Source organism: Rhipicephalus sanguineus, chromosome 11, assembly GCF_013339695.2.
Source record: "Rhipicephalus sanguineus isolate Rsan-2018 chromosome 11, BIME_Rsan_1.4, whole genome shotgun sequence".
NCBI classification, from domain to species: Eukaryota; Metazoa; Arthropoda; class Arachnida; order Ixodida; family Ixodidae; genus Rhipicephalus; species Rhipicephalus sanguineus.
This window is the reverse complement of record NC_051186.1, coordinates 107,281,739-107,308,962: the sequence shown is the minus strand read 5'-3', so window position 1 is coordinate 107,308,962 and position 27,224 is coordinate 107,281,739. Positions and strand designations below refer to the sequence as shown.

The following is a 27,224-nucleotide window of genomic DNA, read 5'->3' as shown; positions in this document are numbered from 1 at the left end:
AAGTGTTCTACAACATACCTTTGTCTTGTGGGAAAAGCTATGTCAGGCAGACAGAGCGCTGCTTAAATAATAGCTTATTTGACCACAGAGCCTCTTTGAATGGGCCACCATGTTCGAACCTTTCGCTTCATTGTAGGGACTGCGGCTACGCGCCCAGGCTGACGGAAGCAAGTGTGCTGGCAAGATTTAACGGAAAAGCGGAGCGAGAAATTGAGGAAGCGTTCAGTGTCTACAGATGTGGTGAAGCATGTGTCGCGAGGCCATCCATAGTGTTGCACCCTATCGAACTAGATTACTTGAGCGCTAGTCACTAAAACTCGTTTTTATTATTTCATGACGTGTCTCGTTCATTGTGTATATATGTGTGAATGTTCTTCAATAAATTCCAGTTGATAGCCTGCGCTGTGTACGTTACCACATCACTTTGTCCGTGTTATTTTGTGCTAAGTTTAATAATGAGGTGATTCTAAGTGTTCGCTTTTTGTCTGTTAGATTTTCTAATGAGTATCTGTTCTAAGTGACACGTAAAAAGTTGTACAAGAATGTGTGTGATGCAATTTTGCCCGTCCCTCTGTTCAGGGCCATACACAGTAGAGGCCAAGGGCAGGACGTGCTAAAAAGTGTTAAAAGAATGCAAGTGGCAGCTTCCACGAAGTCCTTTTTTAAGCTTGACACAGGCACATTGCATGTCAAGGTATTCCTTGAGGAGCGTGATTTTTTTTTTACTTTGGGGCTCAGACTGCCTTATCTGTAATAAGCCAGAAACTATTGACCATGTTTTGTTACATTGTTGGGAGCGCGTGTACTTTTGGGATGTATTACAGATGACAACCAAGAAGGAATTGCCGCTAAATGCATATGGTATCAGGTTTCCCCCAATAGATGATGAACATGGATTGCCGTTAGACCTAATAATGTTAACCGGCCTTCACTGTTTATGGCGGGCTCGTATGGCGGATCCAGATGCACGGCCCGCACGGATGTATTTTCGTGAGTGTATAACCATGTTTGTGGAACTCCAGAAAGCTCAGGAACTTGTACTTGAGTGGTTGTCGAGGGTAGAACCGTTGACAACGCTCAAGAAATTTTAAGCTTGTGTCTGTCCAGTAGGACTGACACAACTTTGGCTTTCTTTCATGTCCTTATTGCTTGATGTACATGTGTAGTAACAGGCAATAAAGCAAAAATATATATATATATATCGTGGTGCAGCGGATAGCGTGCCCGGCATCTGTTGATGCGGACCGAGCGGTCGTGGGTTCGATGCCCGCTGACGGAACTTTTTTTCTTTGACATCTGATCGTGTCAATTTTTTGAACGTCATTTCCGTGACGGAAATACGTCACTGAAGTCTTGGTAGACCCCGGCATAAAGCACTTTTGTGTTAAAAAAAGAAAGAGGGGGAATAAGGGAAAGGAAAACTGCGGGCGAAACATTAAATAGAAGGAGAGGAAGAGGAAGCGAGAAATAGAGGGAGATAAAAAGAAATCGAAAGAACCAGATGACTATCGAAAGAATATGTAGAAAGAGAAAGAAAGACAGGAATATAGAAAGAACGAGAAAAAAAACGCCAGGCCTGCGCGGAAAGCACAGCACAGTCGCTCCGAAAGCTGGAAAATTGGGATTTCTAGAGCTTGCTTGCTTGCTTGTACCGCTGTACTGGCTCTTACGCACTACAGGGTATTGGCCAAGAAGCCGGCGGTTATTGTGAATAAAAAATAAATAAATTCCTATGCAGGGTAATGAATGAATGTGACCTTCATTGAAATAAAAGGACGAGTCTTGGTCGCTGTTGGGAATAAGGTGGGAGAGGGGTAAGGGGTTTAAAGGGTGATGAGCATCTTCACGTCACGTCCTCCCACGAGTCAGTCGACCTCTCCTACACCACTCAAAACAGGCCACTTTGACCGCCGTATATTGCGAGAGCTTTTTGGGCTTCATGGTCACACTGTTGTTATAAACTCTCTTGTGGCTACTAATACAAGTGCAATAGCAACGTACCCACTACTCCACAAATCATAGTTTTTGTGAGCTTGGGAAGCACCCACCACGACACTTCGACACAGCTCCGTTCTTCATCCATTCTTAGAACCATTTGTGCGAAGCTGCTTTGTTTTCAATTGCTACTTGAAACACCCATTCGATCGTTGGGACGGAAAGGCTGCTTTTTTCATCAACTTTAATTCTTCAAATTCAGGTCATAACAGTTACGCTGCAGTTAAAAACCACGAAGTTGTCCCCTATGTTTTCCATGGCCTAATTTTCTCTTGGCTTCATTGGTTTGGCCTAAAAGTGCGTAATAGAACACGATACTTTTCTGGTGTGTATTTTACGACGGGAGAATAACTAAAAGATAGCGTAGTCGTTTTTTTAAGCAACCGCGTGTGTTCTGCCTTCAAGCATTTTATTGGATAAAACACATAATCATATTTTCTTTTTTTAGACCAGCGTCATTTTGTTGACCTAGGAAAGTTCAAAGTTCTGAGGTGCCTTAGTACACTACGTATTAGTGGGCGTTAATATTTTCCACTCTCTTTATGCTCAGCAAGTTATCATAACAGAAGTCGACATTTATTTAGGTGTAACTTCCTGGTTCTGCTAAGATACCACCTTAAATTTTGAATCGCAGGCCCAGCGAGGTATCGCTAAGAATGCCGACGGAGTGAGCTAGTCATTTTGTTATGTCCATGCTAACCAAAAACCGATGCTCCTATTGCCAGCACATTCTCTAAAATATCCTCGTTCTCTATGTTTCACATCAAACATTTTGGTGGATGTTTGCAATCGCGGTAATTGCAATGGAGCTCAGCAGTGCCCACTTCATCGTGCATACCACTATGATTCTTTAAAGGATCACTAACTTAAAACTTCAAAGTGTAGAAATACCCTTCAGCGGAGTACTCGGTACGAACAAGTCCTTTTGGCCAAATCTGAATGGCATCCCTCCCACGGAATTTGTTTTACATCTTGGGCAAACACCGTGCGAAAGTTCAACGGGTTGTTTACCACCCTGAGACATTCACATTTCTACGATGTATTCGGTGTGGCCCGTACCACCCTGAGTGACGATTCGCCAACAACGGTGACGTAGACGATATGCGTGTTCAGATCGCGGCGTCGACCAGCGTCGACGCCTGGAAACGCTGTCAATCCCAGTGTCTGTTGTGTCACCCATTGTGCCTGATCGGGGAACCATCTCGGGGAACCGTAGTGCGCTGTAGTTGTGCTCTTCGAAGTATGAAGGAAGCGGGATATATTATAGTTTCATTATTGTGTGGTACTTGCCAGCACGACTACAAGCCAACAAAGTGGAGCGTAAAGTAACGTATTGAGAATTATCATCGCCAAGAAGGAACTCGCAGGTAGCCTTAAGAGAGACATTTTGTTCGTCTGTTCGCATCCTTGCTTTAGCATATACCAGATTACTATAACATTAAAGCTGAGGGGCCAGATAGGTGAGAAATTCGGCGACACAAAGAAGAACCTGGCGAGCACAGAACTTCGGTTGTACATTCGCGGTAGTGGCTTATTCCGAATTCGTTGCATATGTGAACTTTAAACTGCGGAGCTGCTTAAAGGGACACTAAAGGCAAATATTAAGTCGACGTTGATTGCTGAAATAGCGGTCCAGAAACCTCGTAGCGCGGCTTTTGTGCCAAGGAAGTGCTTATTTTGAAATAAAATCACGTTTTTAGTGGTCCGCATCGCGTTAGCGCGCTTCAAATCTCTTGCCTGAAAATACGACTCTCATACGTCACTGCTGCCGTGCCCAACGTTGCCCGCTTTTACTGCGCGGCCGCCGACACTAGTAGCAGCCGAGCGGAAGTAGCGGGACCCACAGTAGCAACAACGGCGCTGCGGCAAAGACTTGCTCGGATGGGCACATTGAAAGCCGTCACCAAGTTGCGGTTGGTCTCGTAATCCTCAGTACGAAAGTGCAGCGAGCACACACGCAGACTGTTTAGCACACTGGCGCAATGGCGTGACACTAAGCCACTTCGAGCGTAAGGGTTCATTCCGCGGCACCCAGTGAAAAGACCAACCGGTTTCCTTGCTGCAGCACTGGCGTTGTGCACCATTCGGGCATCCGGCAATTTCACACGCATGCGGCATTTTGTCGAGCTTTCTGTCAGAGCCACTTTCACGAGCGCGCAAAACACGCACGGTAGTACGCGATCCTGAAACTACCACTGAGACGGGCGAGGCACAGTTCGGCGAAAACGGAACCTTTGAACCACGCGCGCCGTTCCCCATGGCAACGCCACGGAGGTTTTGTTTTCCATGAATCAAGCGGAAACGAACAAACAGCATTTTATTACGTCTTTTGATGCTCGGAATGTTCTTTTTTTACTGCTGCTAGTTTGATTACTAGCGATTTATTATAGGCCGACTTCTCTACGTCATCGGGATCACTTCGAAAATGTCCCACTCGTGGCGCTCATCATGTGATACATTTAGCTTAATTTCTCGGTAAGTAGGGCACTGCTGTTGATAATATTGCCGTTTTAGAAGTTGTCATACATTGGGCTTTCACTTTGACATAAATTGTTATTTGCCTTTAGTGTCCCTTTAAGCTTGCTAAAACCCCATGCGGCGTAAATTGGAAACTCGAGGCACGGTTTGTCAGCTCGCCAAGCAGCGCGTTCGAGGAAGGAAGGTAGGAGCAAAACAAAAGTGGAGGAGCAGAAAAACAAATAAAAGAAAATAACATTTCTTTGAGAGATTTGACTCCAACCCGCCTACCCTCGGTTCGTAGAAGAGCGTTATAACTACACGTCATCATCTGCGCTTGTGCAAAAGATGCTAAAAAGGAAGTAACGAAACATTGACGTAGCCCAGATGATCGCAAGACAGTCCCTTCGTGGGACCAAATAGTTCGCTTCCTCTTTGGATAGCGAGCCGATACCATAACTGATAACACTTTCCAGTCCGTCAGTCCTCTCCGCAAGTAGGTGGCGAGACCTGCTCTCCTTGCGTCGGTGTGGATTTCCGTAGCGGCGTATTCGTCGAAATGCGCTAGTATCGGAGGAGTTTGCAGGCATCGTTTCAGTTCTCAAAACGCTTCTACTTGCGCCGTTTCCCACTCTAACTCGACGTCGATCTTGGTCGCTTTAGCAAGTGGCTCGGCAAGGCGTGTAGTGTTTTTGGAGAAACTCTCTGTTATAGGCACAGATGTCCAGATGCCGACGCATAGCCTTCTTGTCGGCGAGTGGCGTGAATGTAGCACTTGCGGCTGTATTGTGCGGGTCAGGGCGGAATCCAGAGTTGCTGATGACTTGTCCGAGAAAGAGGAGCTCTTCCTACGGGAATCGGCACTTTTCCGGTTGTAGAAGTTAAGCCAGATGATCTGATTGCTTGAAGCACTGGTCCAAAGAGTCGGAGATTAAAGCTGGGAGCGAAGAGGAAAACGTCATGCAGGTAGACATGACAAGTCTGCCACTTTAATCCAGCCATCACTGTCTATAACGTGCTGGAACGTCGCAGGTGCCGAGCAAGGACCAAATGGCATGACCTTGGATTCAAACAGGCCCCAGTACCGTGTTATTAAGGCTCTCTTCTCAAGGTCTTTCTTGTCGCCTTCAATTTGCCAGTAGCCCTTCTTGAGGTCCATCCAAGAAAAGTACTTCACGGCACAAACTCGATCCAAGGCGTCATCTATCCGTGCAAGTGTATATACTCTCTTCATGATCTTCTGCAGACGACAGTAATCGAGACAGAAACGCAAAGTTCCATTCTTCCACTTCGGCAAGAATACTACATGTGCCCACGACCTGTTCGTAGGTTGTATGATGTCATCCTGCAGCATTTCATCGCTCTTACCTTTTCATTCTCGGATCGCAACCCGGTAGGGGTTCTGATGGAGTGGTCGGGCATTTTCTTCCCTTATGTTACGGTGCTTAGCAAGGGGCGTTTGTCCAACCCTAGAAGATGACGCGAAACACTCTTCAGAAGCAGTAATCGGAGCTCTTGCTGTTGGCATGCGAGAAGACTTAGGTTGACGTGAAACGAAGGTTGAGGTATTGGGGCCGTCGTCGTAGCTTCGTCATAGTCTGTATTCTTGCCTGCAGTTCGTTAACATCACACGTCCTTTTATTTGATGCAACCCAGCAATCCCTGTTGCGGTTAAAATATAATCGTGCACCAGCAAGCCATGATCGCTCTCGATGACCCCTTCGATGTATTCAGACTTTGTCGTGCCGACGAATATTATGACGCTGCTTGGAGGCGGAATGTTAACTTGATCCTCTATGACGTTCAAGGCACGGTGACATGGATCTGTAATTGGCGGTGTCGTTTTTGTCCGATGATACAGTTATCGACTTGATTCTGCAGTCGATGACGGCGCCGTGATGGCTTACGAAGTCCATGCCAAGAAAAGCGTCTCTGAAGCAATTCTGCAGGATTACGATCAGACCCCAGAAGGCGTTATTGGATGGCCTTGAGCGGTCCGTATTTTTGGATATTTGTTCACGTGTGTGGCCAATGGCCTACTGACGACGGAATAGCCGGCTCCAGTGCCGACGAGAGCTGTGACGTTGCGGCCATCGCTGAGAACGTCGAGGTGGCTAGTTCGTCTTCTTGCGTTGCGATTAGGTATCCGCGTTGGTTGGCGGATAAGTCGGCATGTCCCGCCACTTCTACGGGATGGCATCAGGTCCTCTTCCGGCCCTGAAGTGTCGTCGCGAGGGCTCCATTCGCGTTGCAGCATCTTTTAGAGCTTTCCCGCAGCGTCGTCGGCGGTGGAGGATGGTAGGTATTTGTTCGTATAAAAACCGCACCTCCATCGTTGGCTGCCTTTTGTTTTCCGGTTAAGGGTTCTCGGATTGGCCGCGAGTGAGGCCGGTGTATTGCCGGCGTTGCGGTGAGATCTAAAGGCCTGGCAACAGCGAATGGGAAGGTTGTCGGGGCGTCCACTGTCCTTCTTCGATGATGATGATGATCAAAACTTTATTTCACCCAAAAGAGGGGACCGACCGAGAGAGGTAGTCTGTGATGTTCTCTCCATTCCTGGGTTGATATAAATCCTGTGGCCCATACCCGTAGGCTACTGCGTACGCGAGAGGATTTTCACCTTATTCATGACATGACAAGACATTCATATTCGTCAAATCCTCTTACCTAACCATGCCAGTTCAGGCCTAAACCAAGTTAAGGGGGCGATCACAAAAGTGCCCAGACCTAAGCGGCTAGATAGATAGATAGATAGATAGATAGATAGATAGATAGATAGATAGATAGATAGATAGATAGATAGATAGATAGATAGATAGATAGATAGATAGATAGATAGATAGATAGAAATGCCTAAACCGCCCTGGGTTCGCGAAGAAATGCTTCGCACTTAATATCGCCCAGTGTCATGATACTGTGCCGAGCATGCAGCGAGTGGTAAATTAGTGACGCTCAATAACGCGCCATGTATTAACACATGTGATAAGTTACCCGCCATGGTGTCTAATGTTTATAGCGCTCTACTACTGACACGCAGGTCGCGGTATCGAATCTAGTCCGCATTTTCGATGTAGGCCTAAATGCTTGACGTCCGTGAATTTAGATTTAGGTGCACGGTAAAAACCCCAGGTGGTAGAAATTTCCGGAGCTCTCCACTACGGCGTGTCTCGTAATATTGTGGTGGTTTTGGGACGTTCAACGCAAACAATTATTATTACATGTGTGAAGTTTAAACTTTCCTGGGTGTGCGAAAAGAGACGTGTCTAAACAAAATAGCAAGATATAATTACGTGTTTTATTCAGATGCTTTATTCAGATATTCCTTTCCAATTGTATTGGCTGTATTTTTAGTAACGTGTGTCTCGCTGCGTTAAGCAGAACAAGCATGTACACACAGCTTTGGAAAAAATATACATAAAAACGGCGAAATGTACTTTCATATCACAGCTATTTCGGGCCTGTTTATCATTCACGGATTCATCGCCGATTTTCTTCCGTGCATACTTTGTAACATGCGTCTAGCGGACGTAAGCAGAACAAGCATTATACCCAGGCAGAGCTTCGGAGAAAACCGTGCACAGAAAACATACAAATGTTCTTTCATAACAGCTTTTACTTGCCTACAAAAACAACAATGGGAAGAGAAATGCGCGGAGATGGACGGTCAGCTCACTACGAGTCGCACGTGGCAAATGCTGCGGTACCTGATAGATCCTGCCAATACGAAGACCACACATAGGCAAGGCATATACAAAATTATACACGCTTACGGGGGAACGGAGCAAGATTTCCTACGAGAGGCGGAACTCCGTTACATATCCCAAACGCCACCGCAAGTACATCCGGACTACACGGGAGAAACCAACACCACCCTGGACGCGGAATTCTCCGTTGCCGAAATCGAGGCAGCCCTCATCAAACTCAACACCAAGTCGGCCCCCGGTCCAGATCGAATACCGAACAGGGCACTGCGCAATCTCGATTACGGATCGATAGAAAAACTGACAAAATACATCAACGAGTGTTGGGCGCGTGGCAAGCTACCCCAGCAATGGAAAGAAGCACAGGTCATACTTATACCGAAGCCCGGCAAAAAATTACAGCTGGAGAACCTGCGCCCTATCTCCCTCACGTCCTGTGTAGGCAAACTGATGGAGCATGCGTTTCTCATTAGACTTACGGATTACCTCGAAAACAACGAACTATTACCACACACCATGATTGGGTTCCGAAGACACCTCTCCACGCAGGACGCCCTTCTACAACTGAAACATCAAATCATAGAAGATCCTGGGCGCTCGACGAGAGCTATCCTCGGGCTGGACCTGAAGAAGGCCTTCGATAACGTTCGACACGACGCCATATTGCGACAAGTAGACAAGCTAAATCTCGGACTGCGAACGTACAACTACGTCCGAGACTTCCTCACGGGAAGAACCGCACGCATGCGAGTGGGACAACTAGAGTCAGATCCAATCAACATCGGGAGCTCGGGCACCCCGCAGGGCTCGGTGATCTCGCCGATGCTCTTCAACCTAGTCCTGCTAGGGTTACCCGAACGATTACATCAAATCGAAGGACTGCACCACACGTTATACGCGGATGATATTACGATCTGGACGACAACGGGCAGTGACGGAGCGATCGAGCAACGCTTACAGGAGGCAATAGAATGCGTGAAAGGCTACCTCATAGGCACGGGACTCACCTGCTCGGCTGAAAAATCCGAATTGCTGCTATATAGACGCCTACCCAAGGGCTACGTCCCCTCGGAAAAAGAAGAGATCAAATTAACAGCATCAAACGGCTCACCCATCCCGACGGTAAATAAGATCCGGGTACTGGGGATGATGATAGAGCAGAACGGCGGCAATGGCGAAGCACTGCGCAGGATAACGGCAAAAGTCACCAGCACGATGCAACTCATCCGACGCATCGCGAATAAACACGCGGGCATGCGCGAAGGCAGCGTCATACGACTCATACAAGCCTTCGCCATTTCTCAAATAACGTACACGGCACCGTTTCACAAATGGAAGGTTGCGGAAAAGGACAAGCTTAACGCCCTCATACGCAAGACGTACAAATTTGCGTTGGGACTTGCGCCTGGAGTTAGCACCAGCAAACTCCTAGAACTAGGCTTGCATAACACGCTCGAGGAACTCGTGGAGGCGCAACAAATGTCCCAGCTCGAGCGCCTATCCAAGACCCGCCCGGGCCGACACGTGCTCGAAAAACTCGGCATAACATACCTCACGCAGCATGGCATCAAGGTCGAAATTCCAAGAGCAGTACGCGAGCGAATATACGTTCCGCCATTGCCTCGCAACATGCACCCCCAGCACCACACGGGACGGCGTAAAGCCAGGGCACAAAGCATGAACCAAAGCTACTCCAACGACAAGGAAGCGGTTTTCACAGATGCAGCCCGTTATCCAGACAGGAAGAGTTTCGTGGCGGCAGTTACCAGCCATCGAGGCAAATACCTCACGAGCGTGACCGTGAACACTGCACACGCCGAAGCGGCAGAGGAAGCGGCTATAGCACTGGCCCTCACACAGACCAAGGCCACGTACGTGATCAGCGACTCACAAACAGCGATTCGCAATTTTGCGAACGGGCGCATCTCGCAAGAGGCGTGCCACATACTACAGCGACATCCCGTACATCCAGGAGAGGTCGACTTCGATAACCGAAGGCACTTGCTGTGGATACCGGCACACACCGGACTGAGCACCCCAAACGAAGCGGCTCACCGTGTTGCTCGAGGCTTCACTCACCGAGCATCACCGGAGGAACAAGAGCCCCCGCGGGGTACGGCAAACGTCTGGGCGTGGGAGGATCGTATGACCAGGTTTCACGATATCACGACACACTACCAGTTACAGAGACGCGTATACCCATCCCCTCACGATAGGCTAAACAGGACGCAAGCGGTACACTACAGACAATTACAAACAGATTCGTACAGGAACCCCAGACTCATGCACGCCATGTATCCAGATATTTACACTACAAACAGATGCAGCTCGTGTGGCGAGGTTGCCACGCTTAGCCACATGTTGTGGGAGTGTCAGGGCTTAATAGACAAATCGAACAGTGCCGATTCATCCGTCTCTTCCACCGCCAGCCTCCGCTCGCGCTGGAAGACCGCACTGCTCAGCTCAAACCTGACAGCACAACTCTGGGCCGTCCAGCGTGCCGAGGAAGCCGCTTCGAGACAAGGTCTCGGAACCGCGTCCGCGGTGGGTGCCCAGGCCCACTAAAAAGACGCCGGACTCAAATCTCATTGATTTGACAATAAAGTTTCCGTTCTTCATCTCCGGCTCTTTTCCGCGCAGTCTTTGTCAAATGCATGTAGCAGAGTTAAGCAGAACAAGGATTATGCCCCCGCATAGCTTTTGAGGATCGCAGCAGGAATGGAACCCACGCGTTCTGCGTCGCAATCAGGTATTCCACCACAGAGCAATGCCTGTCTAGAAGATGCTTTAAAAACAACCTATGCCTGCGTGATGTCGGCGCATCGTCAATCATGGTTGTTGTGCTGGCTATCTACTTTTATGACAAAACAATAAACACGATATATATATATATATATTAATGAGAACTAACAGACAATAACGCCAAGGAAAGTACAGGGGGTGTTATCTGTAGTATTTAGATTATAAATGTGAAGAAAGTAAAGTGGACGAAAGATGACTTGCCGCCGGCAGGGACCGAACCTGCGACCTTCGAATAATGCGTCCGATGCTCTACCACTGAGCTACGGCGGCGGTCATCCTCCCGTCCACTTTCTGGGGTATATATGTAGATTTAAACCTAGGAGTGTTAGTCAGCGCCAATCGCCGCCATGGCAGCGAGTGTGGAACACTTTTTTTTGCCTGTTGGCGTCACGTAGCACGTGATCTTTCTACGAGTTGGCAGCTGACCAATAATCCCTCGCATACTACCTGAATGCAAGGCAAAAAAAAAGTGTTCCACACTCGCCGCCATGGCGGCGATTGGCGCTGACTAACACTCCTAGGTTTAAATCAACATATATACCCCAGAAAGTGGACGGCAGGATGACCGCCGCCGTAGCTCAGTGGTAGAGCATCGGACGCATTATTCCAAGGTCGCAGGTTCGGTCCCTGCCGGCGGCAAGTCATCTTTTTGTCCACTTTACTTTCGTCACATTTATATTCTAAATACTACAGGTAACACCCCCTGTACTTTCCTTGGCGTTATTGTCTGTTAGTTCTCATTATTATTGTGTCTAACAAAGATAAACGAGCCCTTGAAAAATCATCTGCTTTCCTTCATTCATAGCGAGGGTCTCGTCCTGGCAGACTTAATGCATTCAAGTAGTATGCGAGGGATTATTGGTCAGCTGCCAACTCGTAGAAAGATCACGTGCTACGTGACGCCAACAGGTAAAAAAAAAGTGTTCCACACTCGCCGCCATGGCGGCGATTGGCGCTGACTAACACTCCTAGGTTTAAATCAACATATATACCCCAGAAAATGGACGGGAGGATGACCGCCGCCGTAGCTCAGTGATAGAGCATCGGACGCATTATTCGAAGGTCGCAGGTTCGGTCCCTGCCGGCGGCAAGTCATCTTTTCGTCCACTTTACTTTCTTCACATTTATATTCTAAGTACTACAGATGACACCCCCTGTACTTTCCTTGGCGTTATTGTCTGTTAGTTCTCATTGATATTGTGTCTAACATAGATAAACGAGCCCTTGAAAAATCATCTGCTTTCCTTCATTCATAGCGAGGGTCTCGTCCTGGCAGACTTAATGCATTCAGGTAGTATGCGAGGGATTATTGGTCAGCTGCCAACTCGTAGAAAGATCACGTGCTACGTGACGCCAACAGGCAAAAAAAAAGTTCCACACTCGCCGCCATGGCGGCGATTGGCGCTGACTAACACTCCTAGGTTTAAATCAACATATATACCCCAGAACGTGGACGGGAGGATGACCGCCGCCGTAGCTCAGTGGTAGAGCATCGGACGCATTATTCGAAGGTCGCAGGTTCGGTCCCTCCCGGCGGCAAGTCATCTTTTCGTCCACTTTACTTTCTTCACATTTATATTCTTAATACTACAGATAACACCCCCTGTACTTTCCTTGGCGTTATTGTCTGTTAGTTCTCATTAATATTGTGTCTAACAAAGATAAACGAGCCCTTGAAAAACCATCTACTTTCCTTCATTCATAGCGAGGGTCTCGTCCTGGCAGACTTAATGCATTCAGGTAGTATGCGAGGGATTATTGGTCAGCTGCCAACTCGTAGAAAGATCACGTGCTACGTGACGCCAACAGGCAAAAAAAAAGTGTTCCACACTCGCCGCCATGGCGGCGATTGGCGCTGACTAACACTCCTAGGTTTAAATCAACATATATACCCCAGAAAATGGACGGGAGGATGACCGCCGCCGTAGCTCAGTGGTAGAGCATCGGACGCATTATTCGAAGGTCGCTGGTTCGGTCCCTGCCGGCGGCAAGTCATCTTTTCGTCCACGTTACTTTCTTCACATTTATATTCTAAATACTACAGATAACAATAACACCCCCTGTACTTTCCTTGGCGTTATTGTCTGTTAGTTCTCATTAATATTGTGTCTAACAAAGATAAACGGGCCCTTGAAAAATCATCTGCTTTCCTTCATATATATATATATATATATATATATATATATATATATATACTTCTACGATAGAGGCGTCAGGTGATGTTAACGTCAACTGTGGTTCTAGTGTTGGCTCCGCTTTTATATCTGTCTAATAAACGTCACGTTTCTAGTCTTATGTAGTCCCGTTAAACGCCAGTGCAGCAGAAGTTCCTGATAAGCCCACGATATGCACACAGCTACTACACTTACAAAAATATGACGACCCACCTCGTAGCACTTGGCTCAAAGCCAAAAAAATGTGCACTATAGAACTACTCGCTGACTCCTTCGCCTGCAACCGATTCCCACAATGCTTGGCATCTTGATATGTTCGGGTTTCACCCACAGCAAATGTTAGGAGCGCTTCATGCAGTCCGCGCCACAAGGTTTTAGAAAATTCGTGGTAGTTTGAGATCAATCTGTTAAGATTACGCGCAAGGTGCGAATAGTCAGGTTTGTTCGGCAGCTTACTCAAGCACTACTTTCAACGGTGGAAGGTTCAATCACATATTTAAAAGGCAACGCGTTGAACCGGTCGCCAGATAGCTCGACGGCCGACGGTGTTCTTGCCGCCATCATTGTGTATCTTTAATTGCTTGTAGCTGGAACTTTCTTTTTCTGGGCACAGGTTCGCCCAAATAACGTAATTCCGGGGCCTGCGGGAGCTTCTTTAGCTTCAAGACCATGTGACATCTGGTGGCGGTGTTGTCAGTTCATTGTTGGGACGTCCCCGTCAAGCCATGAACCCACCCGTAGTCGTGAAGAACGCACCGGTGTTATCAACAAGAGTCAAGCTAGCCAAATATTACACGGAATACAACCACAATGCGGGCCCCTGCTTGGCAACCCATAAGCCATGACGACGAAGATGATGGGCACCATGAAGGCCGCTGTATCACCTGAAGCAGTCAGCATTCATCAGCCCAGGGAGGATCACTGCGGATCACTACGTGAAGACGCAGAAAACTGGTTGCGATATTACGACCGGAATTGCCAATTCAATATCAAGGACTGCGACAAGAAGCTTCACCGCGTATGATTCAACCTTGACGTTGGCGCTAGGACTAGGCGAAAAAAAAAGAAAATGACTGGGTTTCGAAAGGAAATCTGGCGGACAGGCGATTGTGCACAAAAATTGATTTTCAGGTGTCTGTCTGAAACAACGAGACGGAACTGTATCTTGGTGTCAAGATACAGATATATTTGTTCCGAAGTAAGGGTCACCTTACTTCGTAATTTGTTTTAGTGGATTGATGCGTAACATAGTCTTTCGACACCAGGAACCTACATTATGCAGATGAGCACTGATGTTTCGCTGCAGCTCGTCAATATTATATGCGTCATTAAACATAGTCGCGTAATTTGCATATAAGAGACGATCTTCAGTCGTCACATAAGGGAGGCAATTAATAACGGAAAATGCAGTAGGTATAAGACCGAGCCTTCATTAACACATTCATTTATGTTCCGAACGGATGAGGGTTTGCTGTCGATTTCAACATCTTGGATACTATCGGTCAGATAGCGAGCGATAAGCTGAAGTGGAGAGCCGGGTATGCCGTACGATTCAAGTTTGTTTTTTGTGTTTAGTTGCTGGAAAAGATGTACTAAATCTTAATGACACGTTCAACAAGCCTTGCTCAATTGCCTTGTCGATTTTATTGGTAAGCGTTGCAACGGCAAGCTCGGTTGTATACATTAGACGAAATTGATGCTGTTTAAAAGTGAGCTGATTAAATTTGGTTAGGACGGATACCACTTTTGAATTCGCATCGACTAATACCTAATCTCTAATTCTATTCGACTCTGGAATAGCTAGTATTAGAAGTTTCAAATACTTCGATAGAACGAATACTTCGATAGAACGAAAAAGGACATTGGTGCAACTTAGCTTGTGGGGCTAAAACAAACGCTAATATCCCGAGATTAGGCCTTTCTTTAAAACTGTGAATAGTAATATAGATCAGAAGCTGGCGCTGGATTTGTTCAAGGAAATTATGTCATTTCCGCACGTAAAAGAAAACACATCACAAAACTGTCAAGCCATTCACAACAACGCTTCAGAAACGAAGGCATGAACTTCTGTTTAGTTCGGTCGCGTACGCCTCGATGATTGGCTTCACAATTGTAAATTTGTTCACGTTGTGCAGCCTCCGCTTCCGCACCGCACCACTCGTTCAGAAACTCCCATGTTCCGGCGCACGTTTGAACGTTGCTGTGAACACCCGAGAATTTTTGGGCACGGGGAACTCACCAAGATGAAGCACAGCTTTATGGTTATCAGATGCGCAATATTGCGCGACCGTTGGGGGGAAAATGTAGCTACCCTACCACTCTCTGTTCGCCTTTAGGAGGTTAAGAGTGCAGCTGCTGACTGGAATGGTGGCTCGTCTATCAACATGCCTGAGCGCCCATAAGAGCTGAAAAAAAACCCGCCCGTACAAGAGCGTAATGAAGCTGTCACCATCTATTGTATACACTCATTCTGTGTAAATAGGACAGTCCTAAGCTCTGCTACCGTTTAAAACTGTAAGCAACACCGTAACATCACGGCTTAAGACCCTGAAGCCAGGTCATGTGTATCGACATATGTTTCTGAATGACAATTTGTAGGCTTTCGGTAGCAGTCCCTCACCGCGCTATGTGCTCGAGGACATGAGCAGATTTCATTTCTTTTTTTTCAATCATCAAAAAACTATGTTCCATTCGATATTCGATTCTATATTTCATATCTCGCCCACTATTTGCCATTATTACATTCGCCGTGAAATATCACATTTCGCACACACTGTTCAAAGTACATGATGTGATAGGATACAGGTCATTACAAGCCAATTTATTGTGAAATGGTGGTTCAATGTCCATGCCAGGCACAATAAACCTAAAGCAATATGCAACATGAAGGACTTTGAGGATCCAAATAGACCGGTTGATGAGTGAGACGCAGCAATGTTGGTGATGGGAGAGTGGCTTGAATAGCGCAAGTACCGTTAAAATACTCTCTGATGGCAACTGCAGTATATATTGGTTGGAAGTATGTTTGTGTATCATGTTTTTATGTTTGTTCTGTTTTCATGACCTGTATTTGAAAATTTGTTGATATTGTAAGCACATTTATCGTACTTCGTCGTTCTCACTTGTACATAACCATCATCATCGCCATTGGGTTGGTTGGTTGCTGTTCTGAGCCGAGGCAGACATCGCGGAATAAACGCTGCTGCTGGCCCTGCCTGGTGAAGTCTTCCTGCGTCTTTCAGAGGGGTGGAGGTGGGTCAAGATCCCGACGTCCTCCTAAGTTCGTGTCCCACCTGGAGCTACGATCCGTTCGCCGCTTGCGCCCGGCCACCCCCACAGCTATGCAGGCAACGGAACCAACACCTAGCCCTAACACTACCGCGCCGATGCCTGCGGCTGCCCTCCCTTCGTCCACTGTCACGAGCCCTCAGCGCGAACCACCCGTATTCGCTGGTCTCCGCGGTGACGACGTCGAGGACTGGCTCGACCTTTACAACCGTGTGGGTTCAGCCAATCGGTGGACCGAAGCGGAGAAATTGAGCTATCTCCCATTCTACCTGACCGGCGTTGCCAAAACGTGGTATTTCAACCACGAAACTGACTTCGTCGATTGGTTGACCTTTGCCACCAAGCTGCGACAAATCTTCGGATGCTCGTCAGGTCGTTCCGAAACCGCCAAACAGAAGCTGGCTACGCGGGTTCAACTTGCACATGGGACATACACTTCATATATCGAGGATGTTTTGGCCCTCTGTCGCCGTGCGAACAGCGATATGACGGAAGCCGAGCGCGTTCGCCACATCCTTAAAGGAATTGGCACGATTGCGTTCAACGCCTTGGCTGTTAACAATCCAACTACGGTTGAAAACATCATTTCCACATGCCAACGCCTTGACCAATTGCAGTCCCTCCGCCTTCAACAAGACAGCGATCCTCGCCTTATGCCTCCCTCTGATTTGAAAGCTCTTATCCGCGCCATCATCCGTGAAGAACTTCGAGACCTGGAACAGCAGCGGTCCACTGCCGTCTCAACTCCACCCGCACCGTTCGACCTGCGGAATCTTGTGAAGCAGGAGTTGGCGGCCATGACAACACCGACAGCGCCGGTCGCTCCACCAGCACGCCCGCTGCCCACATACGCTGATGTGGCCTCCCTGACGACACCGACAGCATCAGTTGCTCAAACACTGATGCCAACATATGCCGATATAGCTGCAATTCCGCCTGCTACGGTCACATCTGGGCCTGCTGACATTACTTGTGGCCATTTGGCTTCTGTGCGAGGTGCGGTACCTGCTCCACCCTCGTCTCCCCAGTGGCGTCCGTCCCGTCCTGTTTGTTTTTACTGCGGTATCCGAGGCCACATATCTCGTTACTGTCGTCGCCGCCAGCAGGATGAACGACGAGGCTATGCTGAGTTCAAGCGGTACCGGTTTCGAAGACCCGATCATTATGGTCCAGACTCCTACCCATTCACGCAGTACCGGTCTCCGTCTCCTCCAGCGTCCCCGCGTCAACATCAGGACTACCGCTCCTCCAGACGACGCTCTCCATCACCCTACCGCCGCTCGGCATCGCCGCTTCGGCCCCTCTCCCGCACTCTTGAACAACATTCGGAAAACTAAGGATTGCAGTTTTTGGAGGGAAAACTGCGTCCCGTCGATCATCAAAAATGCCTCCCGTTTCCCCGGCTAACCTGTTGTCAGTGACTATTGAAGGTGTTCCTCTGCAAGCGCTTGTTGATACCGGTGCCGCTACTTCTGTTATACGTAGTGACTTGTGCTCGCGGCTCCGTAAAGTCAGAACACCTTATGTGGGACCTGTGTTGCGTGGCGCAAATAACGTACTCATCCGACCTGATGGACAGTGTACGGCTCGCGTTTTCATCGACGGCATACGTCACCGCATCGAGATGATTGTGCTACGCACGTGCGTTCATGAACTTATCCTGGGTTGGGACTTCCTACATTCTGCTTCCGCTGTGATATCATGTAAAGAACACGTCGTTCACATCACGGATACATCGGATGCATCTATGTCAGCCCCGCCTTCATTGATCTTCAACTTGGCTGTCGCTGAAGACTGTGTTTTGCGCCCTGGTCATGAACACGTGGTAGCTGTTGCATCTAGCCAAGTAGCCGATGGTGACGCCCTAGTTGCCCCTGCTCCTCGCTGCACCTCTCGTGGAATTCTCGTCGCCCCCTGTCTCCTCCGGTTGTCTCATGGCTGCGCGCTTCTGCCCATTTGCAACACAACTGCAGAATCTATGATGTTGCCCAAGGGGATGACTGTAGCGACGATAGACGCATCTCCACTGACCTCCATTGCAGCACTTTGCCCGTCTTCATCGTCAGCACCCACGTCAGGTGCGAGTTCTTCCCCTTTCCGAGCACTAATCGGCTCCGATCTAACCTCTGCACAATCCACAGCGTTATTGGCGCTTTTAGCTAAGCATAAGGCCTGCTTCGATAGCTGTGCCACGACACTGAGTCAGACTCCCGTGGCCGTACACCGCATTGAAACGGATGGTTCTGGTGTTATACGCCGTCGGCCTTATCGTGTCTCACAATCGGAAAGAAAAGTCATTGAAGAACAAGTTGATGATATGCTATCACGCAAGATAATACGGCCATCTTCCAGTTCCTGGGCTTCTCCGGTCGTCTTAGTGAAGAAAAAAGATGGCTCCGTTCGTTTCTGCGTTGATTATCGAGCGCTAAATAAGATCACGCGCAAGGATGTATATCCTATGCCTCGAATAGATGACGCCTTGGACACACTACAAGGAGCGCAGTATTTTTCCAGCCTTGACCTACGATCGGGGTGTTGGCAAATCTCTATGAATGAGGCTGACAAAGAGAAAACCGCCTTTGCTACGCCGGATGGGCTCTACGAATTTAACGTAATGCCATTTGGCCTGTGCAACGCTCCGGCAACATTTGAGCGCATGATAGATACTGTTCTTCGTGGCCTAAAATGGAAGACCTGCCTCTGTTATTTAGATGATATTGTTGTGTTTTCATCTACCTTTGCCCAACACCTTCAACGATTAGACGAGGTACTTCAGTGCCTTTCAAACGCTGGCATTCAGATAAATACCAAAAAGTGCATGTTTGCCAGCAAGAGTATAAAAGTCCTCGGTCACGTCGTTTCCAAAGACGGAGTCCGGCCAGATCCCGACAAGATAGCCGCCTGGCGTCATACTTTCGCCGCTTTATACGCAACTTCGCGACTATAGCGGCTCCCCTAAATAAGCTATTAGTCGCTGGTGCTCCTTTCGCTTGGTCCGACGACTGCGAGATCGCATTTGAAGTCCTTAAAGAACGCCTGACGTCCGGACCAGTGCTTCGCCACTTTGACGAGAGCGCGCCTACTGTCCTCCACACTGACGCAAGTGCGCAAGGTATTGGAGCAGTACTTTTGCAGCGTGATGCCGCCTCTAAAGAGCAGGTTGTGGCATACGCCAGCCGGACTCTGTCGACAGCGGAGAGAAACTACACGATCACGGAGCAGGAATGCCTGGCTATTGTCTGGTCGATACAAAAATTCCGCCCGTACCTCTACGGTCGGCACTTCACTATCGTCACAGACCATCACGCACTGTGTTGGTTGTCCTCGATGAAGAATATGTCAGGACGTCTAGGGCGCTGGGTCCTGCGCTTGCAAGAGTATGACTTTACCATCACATATAAGTCTGGCAAATGTCATCATGATGCCGACGCGCTGTCCCGATGCCCACTTTCACTCTCTCTTCACAATACGTCCTCCGCATCGCCTCCTCAGAGCTCCGACATCCCGCCTGCCTCACGACACCTGTCGATCACCTCACTGGACCAAATTCAACCTTCTTCGCAAGCCGGTTTCCGTTCACTTCAGCGGACCGACTCCTACTGTCGAACTTTCCTTGACTACCTTCGCGGCATCACTAAACCACCTAACAGCCGCTTGAGACGCCAGCTTAGACAATTCCGCCTCGACGACGGTGTGCTCGAACGCTATATTTATCATCCCACGGGTAACAAGTGGGTGCCGGTCCTTCCCCGTTGCCTTCGTCTTCGCGTTTTAGAAGCATTTCATGATGACATTGCTGCTGGTCATCTAGGTTTTCGCAAGACCTACGACCGCATCAGGACCCGCTGTTTCTGGCCCGGCTTGTCCACGTCGGTAGCCAAATACGTGGGCTCGTGCGCGTCATGTCAGCGCCGTAAGCGGTCCACGTCCCCACCGGCCGGTTTCCTGCAGCCTCTTCCCTGTCCGACAACACCTTTTGAATTTGTCGGAATTGACTTGTATGGTCCCTTGCCGTTGACGTCTAACGGTCACCGTTGGATCGTCACTGCAGTCGATCATTTGACAAGATACGCCGAGACTGCGTCTCTTCGGTCCGGTACTGCTACAGGAGTCGCCGACTTTTTCTTGCAGTCCATCGTCTTGCGCCATGGAGCTCCTCGCGTTCTTCTGAGTGACCGGGGCAAAGCCTTCATTTCGCACGTCCTCGAGGAAGTCCTACGGGCCTGTAGAACAACGCATAAAACCACTTCTACGTACCACCCACAGACGAACGGTCTTACTGAGCGCTTTCACCGAACGCTCTCTGACATGATCTCCATGTACCTACGTCCGGATCACAAAAACTGGGACAATATTTGACCATTTGTCACCTTCGCATATAATACCGCGACACAAAGATCTACCGGCTACAGCCCTTTCTTCCTTGTCTATGGACGACTGCATCATCAGTCTTCGACACGGAATTCTTCTTTGGTCCAGCTCTGTCCAGTACTCCTCTACCAGAAGAGTTCGCAGCTCGAGTCGCGCAATGCCGTGAAATTGCTCGGCACAACACGGAAGCCACTCAAGAAGAACGAAAACGTCGCTGCGATAGCAAAAGACGCGACGTGACATTTCATTCCGGAGATAAGGTCTTACTATGGACCCCGACTCGAGCGTCAGGGCTCTGCGAGAAATTTCTTCACCGGTACGTTGGCCCATACACCGTTCTACGACGAACTTCCCCAGTGAACTATCTCGTCACCCCGCTTCAGTCCGTCACTGACCACCGTCGTCGCAGCACAGAAATTGTTCACGTGTCACGCATGAAGCCTTTCATTACTCGTTCAGCTGATCTTTGAGTTGCGGCCAGGCTGGCCGCTTCAAAGAGGGGGGGGAAATTAGTGTAAGCATATTTATCGTACTTCATCGTTCTCACTTGTACATAACCATCATCATCGCCATTGGGTTGGTTGGTTGCTGTTCTGAGCCGAGGCAGACATCGCGGAATAAACGCTGCTGCTGGCCCTGCCTGGTGAAGTCTTCCTGCGTCTTTCAATATTCACATAGTTTCGCCTCTAATGCTACCATTGCTGAAAACTGCGCTCTGCAAGTTATTGGATTGGGCACGTGTAAGTGTAAGTGCAAGTGAGCTAGAATGTTACTAGAAGTTAACTAGAATGTTATCACATTTTCTGGAGCCCATGAGCTTTAGAACGTTCCAATTAGTTTAGCCATATTGCAGTCCTTTCTCAGGCCTTCACACAACATGGTTTCCTGCAAGGATCATGTTTCACAAATTAATAAAGATTTCATGTTGAAGCACTAAAATAATGCTGTCTATTTATGCTACTATCTGGATATTTTCCGATTAATTGCTTTGGAATGAAGAAAGAAAGAAAGACATAATCAAGAAATGCATTGACCCTTATGCAAGGGTTGGAGGCTCACATTACCAAGCTTCCTGTATGAACTCTATGTTCAAAGATGATATGTCGGTGTCTCACGTGCACTGTTTTCGACTTGGTTTTAAGCAAAGCAGATCAATATTTGAATGAACAGTTAAATTGAACAGAACAATTTGGGTACCTAAATACACGGTAATTATCAAGAGAGGCCTTATATCAGATGCTTATAGTATGCAGGACGAAGACAGTGATCCACACCGCACATGTGCATTTATTCATTACAAATTAAAACCATCCTTGTGAATTAAAATAAGCCCATCGTGGCGGGGTAGCGGTTACGGTTATCGGCTGCGGACCAGAAGGTCAAGGGCTCAATCCGGGCCCAATCACGGCGGTCCCATTTGCATGGAGGCAAAATGCTAGAGGTTCATGTACTGTGTGATGTCAGTGCACGTTTAAGAACACCGTAACCTCGAAATTTCTGGAGCTCTCTACTGCGGTGTTCCCCATATTCATGCCCTGCTTTTGAAACGTTAAACCCCAGATAATATTACGATGGCTATTATTGATTAAAAATAACGTGCTTCGCACAAGTGGTGATAATACAGGATGAACAAGGAGCTGGGCTTCCTTCTTTGTTTCTCTTAGTTTTCTCGCTCCTTCTTCGTCTCTCTCTCTTTGTACTCGTGTTCTCGTGAATCGGAATTATTGCATCCCACGCCAGAGAAATCAGCGGAGCGGAAGAGCGCACGCCGAGCGCCCATGTTCGGGGAAGAAGCAGAAGATGAAGAGGAGGGCGAGATATTCCATTGCAGGCGCTAGAAAGATGAGGTCATTCATGATGATTGTTGTGAACGTGTACTGGCACAACGAAAAGCATAAGAGACCCGCTGTTAAACACATGATATTAGTCAAATACAGCTCAGAGCGAATATAGAGAATAAGGGATGAAGAAACCACGACAGATCAGCAGCACGACTACCATGCAAAAATCCATGATCTCACGCGTACGATGAGCCTTGATCAATAGGCGTACTAAGTGCCTTATCTTGCCTAGTCTGGAGTTCTCTTCAAAGTATTTTGCACAATTTACGAATGCGAAGATTGGCAGCTAAGAATGTGCCCAGTATTTCAGCCAATTGCATTAACATAAACGCATGGAATCGTAAAGTGCGATATGTGTGCAGTGTAGGGCTGGACAAAGATATTGAGTGCTGTACATAGAATGTACATTCAGTACTCTTTTCCAGCACGTGTATTTCGATATGCACGTGTCGGAAGCCTGAAATAGAAATACTGAGATACATTGTTTTTGACGTAACGGGATATTCCCGAAATACTTTTACGAAAAGACGAAACATATCCCTGAATAGACATACAGGAATACAGATACTGGAATATTATCATGTTATTTAGGCGATGCTCATTCTCCGCACTAATGTTGCAGAGATTTGAAACTTGCAAGTGAAAGATGTAGATCGAATCACGAGTGACTGCTAGTGAAATAAGTAAAATACACACAATATATGTATTCCGCAGGATGTTGCTGCTTTAATTGCACATAACAAACAGCAGCCTCTGAAAAAGGCTGCCTCCTAGACAGCGTCGGTTCTGCCTGAACACAAGACTCGCGAAGAAGTAAAGTTCGTCTACCACTGGAGACGATTTCGTGCTATAACGATTTATTACTGCCTTCATGGCCGCAAAGTCCAGCACCAAACTGGACATATCTCTTATCGGGTCAACTAGGTACGGAAAAAATTAGTGGTGCTGTACCAGCACTAAGATACGGCGGCTGTCATCGGCGGTAGGAGCCGACAATAAGCCCTCTTCAATTTAGGCGTTACTGTCGTTGGGCGCTACACCATTTGTGACCTTCTGTGAATCTGGAGAACCCTTCGTCGCCGTTCCCGTGTTGCCGACGGCCGACACGTCTTTGCTTGCCTTAGCACAACAAAGTATTCTTTTTTGAAGACGGGTAAGCTCAGTTCCGACAAAACAGTAATGAGGCATCCACATCCTGCACAGTATCATGGCACAATCGATACATCGTAAAAGTGTTTCACTGTTGAGATATAAATACATTTGTCAAATGCATCTCGACACAGAACTACAGGTACGAGGTGAGCGCGCCTCAGGACACGAACAAAAGAAGAGACGTCGTACATGTGCGCTCACCTCGCGAAAGTATGACAAACCATCAAGGCCGCATCGGAGCTCTCGCAGAAATACAGAAACACAAAAGTAAACTTAAGATACTGTCCTTGTATCGCGATACTGCCCATCCCTGGTGCAGTGGCACACGATCCGTGTTTTCAAAGAGATCATCACTGAAGTGTCCTCTCGCTGCGGGCAGGATCTTCAAATGGAAGAATTCAGGTGATTTGGTACTTATCTGCCTTGCCTCGTCTTTAAGAAAACTCGGAACGTTACGAACGTAATGCCACGACGGGGCTAGATATCAGAAATTCCGATTTCGCAAAGTGGTTTCGAAAATGGAGTAAATGTTTGTCCGCCAAGGTCGCTCAGTGCGTATGGTGATCGGCTGCTGACCCTAAGGTCGTGGGTTGGATCTCAGCCGTGGCGGTCGCATTTAGATGAAAGCGAAATGGTAGAGGCCGGCGTACAATGCGATGTTAACGCATCGCAAAGAACACCAGATTGTCCAAATTTCCGGTGCCCTCCACCACGGCGTCCCACATAATCATATTGTGGTTTCGGGACGTAAAGCCCTAGATGGTGTGGGATGCCGTGTCGATGGAAGAACGCGTCCCAACATAAAACGTAACAACTGTTTATTAGCGAAGTAGCAGCAGCGGGGCGAGCATACCGACGCTGCGCTCAGTCGGGTAGCGAAGGAATGATGACTTCCGAGCTTGGCAGCTTGATTTTATAGCCACCATCGGTGACGTAAGCCTCCGGTGACGCTGCGGTGGCGCAGCCCCCTATCTGAGGCGTGGTGTAGCATGCAGCCGTGTCAGGCCGGCCTAGATAGTGACGAGGCGGAGGTCTGACGTCGTAGCGCTCGATGGCGGTGCGGCGAGGAATTCACCTGGGAGACGGAGTGGTTCCCCGTAAACGAGCTCTGCTGGTGTAGCGTGGACGTCCGGCATGAAGGTTGCGCGAAGACCGAGGATGACGGCTGGGATGGCCTCGAGCCATGTTGAGTCCAGGTGGCACATAATGGCTGCTTTGAACTGTTGGTGGAAACGCTCGATCATTAATTTGGCACAGGGGTGGTAACTGGTGGTCCTCAAGCTTTCAAAACCGATGGTCAGCCCGAGGAGCCTGAAAAGGTGCGACTCGAACTGTCGTCTTTGGTCGGTGGTTACGCGGCGGGGTGGGCGCCGAAACGAGCAATCCAGCCGGTGAAGAATGCCGAGGCGACGTCTTCCGCGGTGATTCCTTCGAGGGGCCATGCCTCGGGCCATCGAGTGTACCGATCGATGGTGGTGAGGCAGTAGCGATAGGGTCCAGCAGGGGGAAATGGTCCTATGATGCCGAGGTGGACGTGCTCAAACCGACCGGAGGGCTGAGGGAATGTTTCGAGTGGTGACGTGACGTGCCTGGCGACTTTAGGGCGTTGGCATTGAATGCAGGAGCGCTCCCAGGTGCGACAATCCCGCTGCATGGAGGGCCAGACATAGCGGTCAGCCACGAGGCGTGTAGACGCGCGTATGCCTGGATGGCTGAGGTTGTGGAGCTGGTTCAAAAGCCAAGGCGATGGGACAGGGGCACATAGGGCCTGCTTCGTCCAGTCGACATGTCGCAACAGATTGCGGTTGTCGACCCTAGAATGGGGACTTGTTGCAGCTGTAGTGAGGACCTGCCCTTGAGAAGTTCCTGCAGTTCGGCGTCCGTAGTCTGAGACTCAGCGAGGACGTCCGCTGTTATGTGCGCAGAGCTGATGTCTGCTACACGTGAAAGCGCGTCGGCGACCACGTTGTCTTTCCCGCTGACATGTTGGATGTCGGTGGTGAACTGTGCAATGAACGAGAGTTGGTTCTGCTGTACAGGCGGGAGTTTGTCGCGACGTTGAGAGAAGGCGAAGGTAAGAGGCTTGTGGTTGGTATAGATGGTGCAGTTCTGTGCTTCGAGAATATGGCGAAAGTGTTGCACTGCTTCGTATATCGCCAGAAGTTCTCTGTAATAGGCTGGCAAACTTGTCGGGACGGTGGTCGTGGTTTCGTCAGTGGAAGTGGCGGTTGAAGGGGTCGTTTTACGAGCTTCGATCTTCATGGAGAAGAACGCCAAGGAATGCCAGGTGTTGTCCACGCGTTGCATGATCGCGGCGCCGGTGGCGAAGCTAGATGCGTCCGTGAAGAGTCCCAAGGGAGCGTCTGGCACTAGATGGCTGAGAAGCGTGGCGGTGCAGGGGGCGGCTTTGCAATCTTCGAAAGTTTTTGCTAACGTCGGTGTCCACGTGACTGGTTGGTTTCCTCGTAGGCCAGCCAAAGCATCATGGAGGGGAGCCTGGTAGTCGGCTGCGTGTGGCAAGAAACACCTGTAGAAGTTCAGCATGCCGAGGAAACGGCGAAGGTCTTTAGCGGTGGCGGGTTGAGCGTAATTTTGCAAGTCCGAGATGCGTTGGGGCAAAGGCCGAGTTCCCTCAGATCCTTCGTGGCCGACGAAGCGGACGACGGAAGCGCCTAGCGTGCTTTTTTGGATATTGACGAGTAGACCGTGGTGATCGAGGCGTTGGAACAGCAGACGAAGGTGCCTGTGGTGCTCTTCGGCGTCGCGGGAAAGTACCAGTATGTCGTCAAGGTAAACGAAGCAGCAGTCGAGGCCGCGGATGACTTCGTCGATGAAGAGCTGAAAGGTTTGTCCAGCGTTCCTCAGGCCGAAGCTCATGAAGGGAAACTCGAACAAGCCAAAGGGAGTCATGATTGCCGTTTTCGGGACGTCATCCGGATTTACGAGTATCTGTGTATAGGCCTTCACCAAGTCTAGCATGGAGAACACGTGGCAGCCATGAAGGCGATGGGCGAAGCCCTGTATGTGGTGGACGGGGTACCTGTTCGGGATGGTGCGCGAGTTGAGGGCACGGTAGTCCCCACAGGGCCGCCAGCCTTCGGTCTTCTTCGGAACAAGGTGGAGTGGCGAGGCCCATGGACTGTCATGGCGGCCGATTCCTTCGCGGAGCATGGCCTCGAGCTCCGTTTTGGCTATCCGCATGCGGTCAGGGGCAAGGCGAAGGGCGCGGCAGAAAACCGGGGGGCCTGAAGTGGTCCGGATGTAGTGCAGGGTGGTGTGCTGCACTTTGCGTGGCAGTCCGCTGGGGCGCGTCAGTCCGGGAAATTCGGCGAGGATGGCGTGGTACGGCGAGTGATTGTCAACACTGAGTACCTTGATGTTTGGCTGTTGGGCGGTCGTTCGCTGGCCTGGTGTGGATTGTCCTGTTGTCGCGTCGATGAGGA

At 48.9% G+C, this 27,224-nt stretch overlaps 1 non-coding gene across 1 annotated transcript; it reads right to left on the bottom strand.

Moving 5' to 3' along the window:
• Positions 1-11,153: 11,153 nt before the first annotated feature.
• Positions 11,154-11,225, bottom strand: Trnam-cau (transfer RNA methionine (anticodon CAU)). The gene has a single exon. It is a non-coding gene; the product is annotated as a tRNA-Met (tRNA).
• Between the last annotated feature and the right edge of the window lie 15,999 nt (positions 11,226-27,224).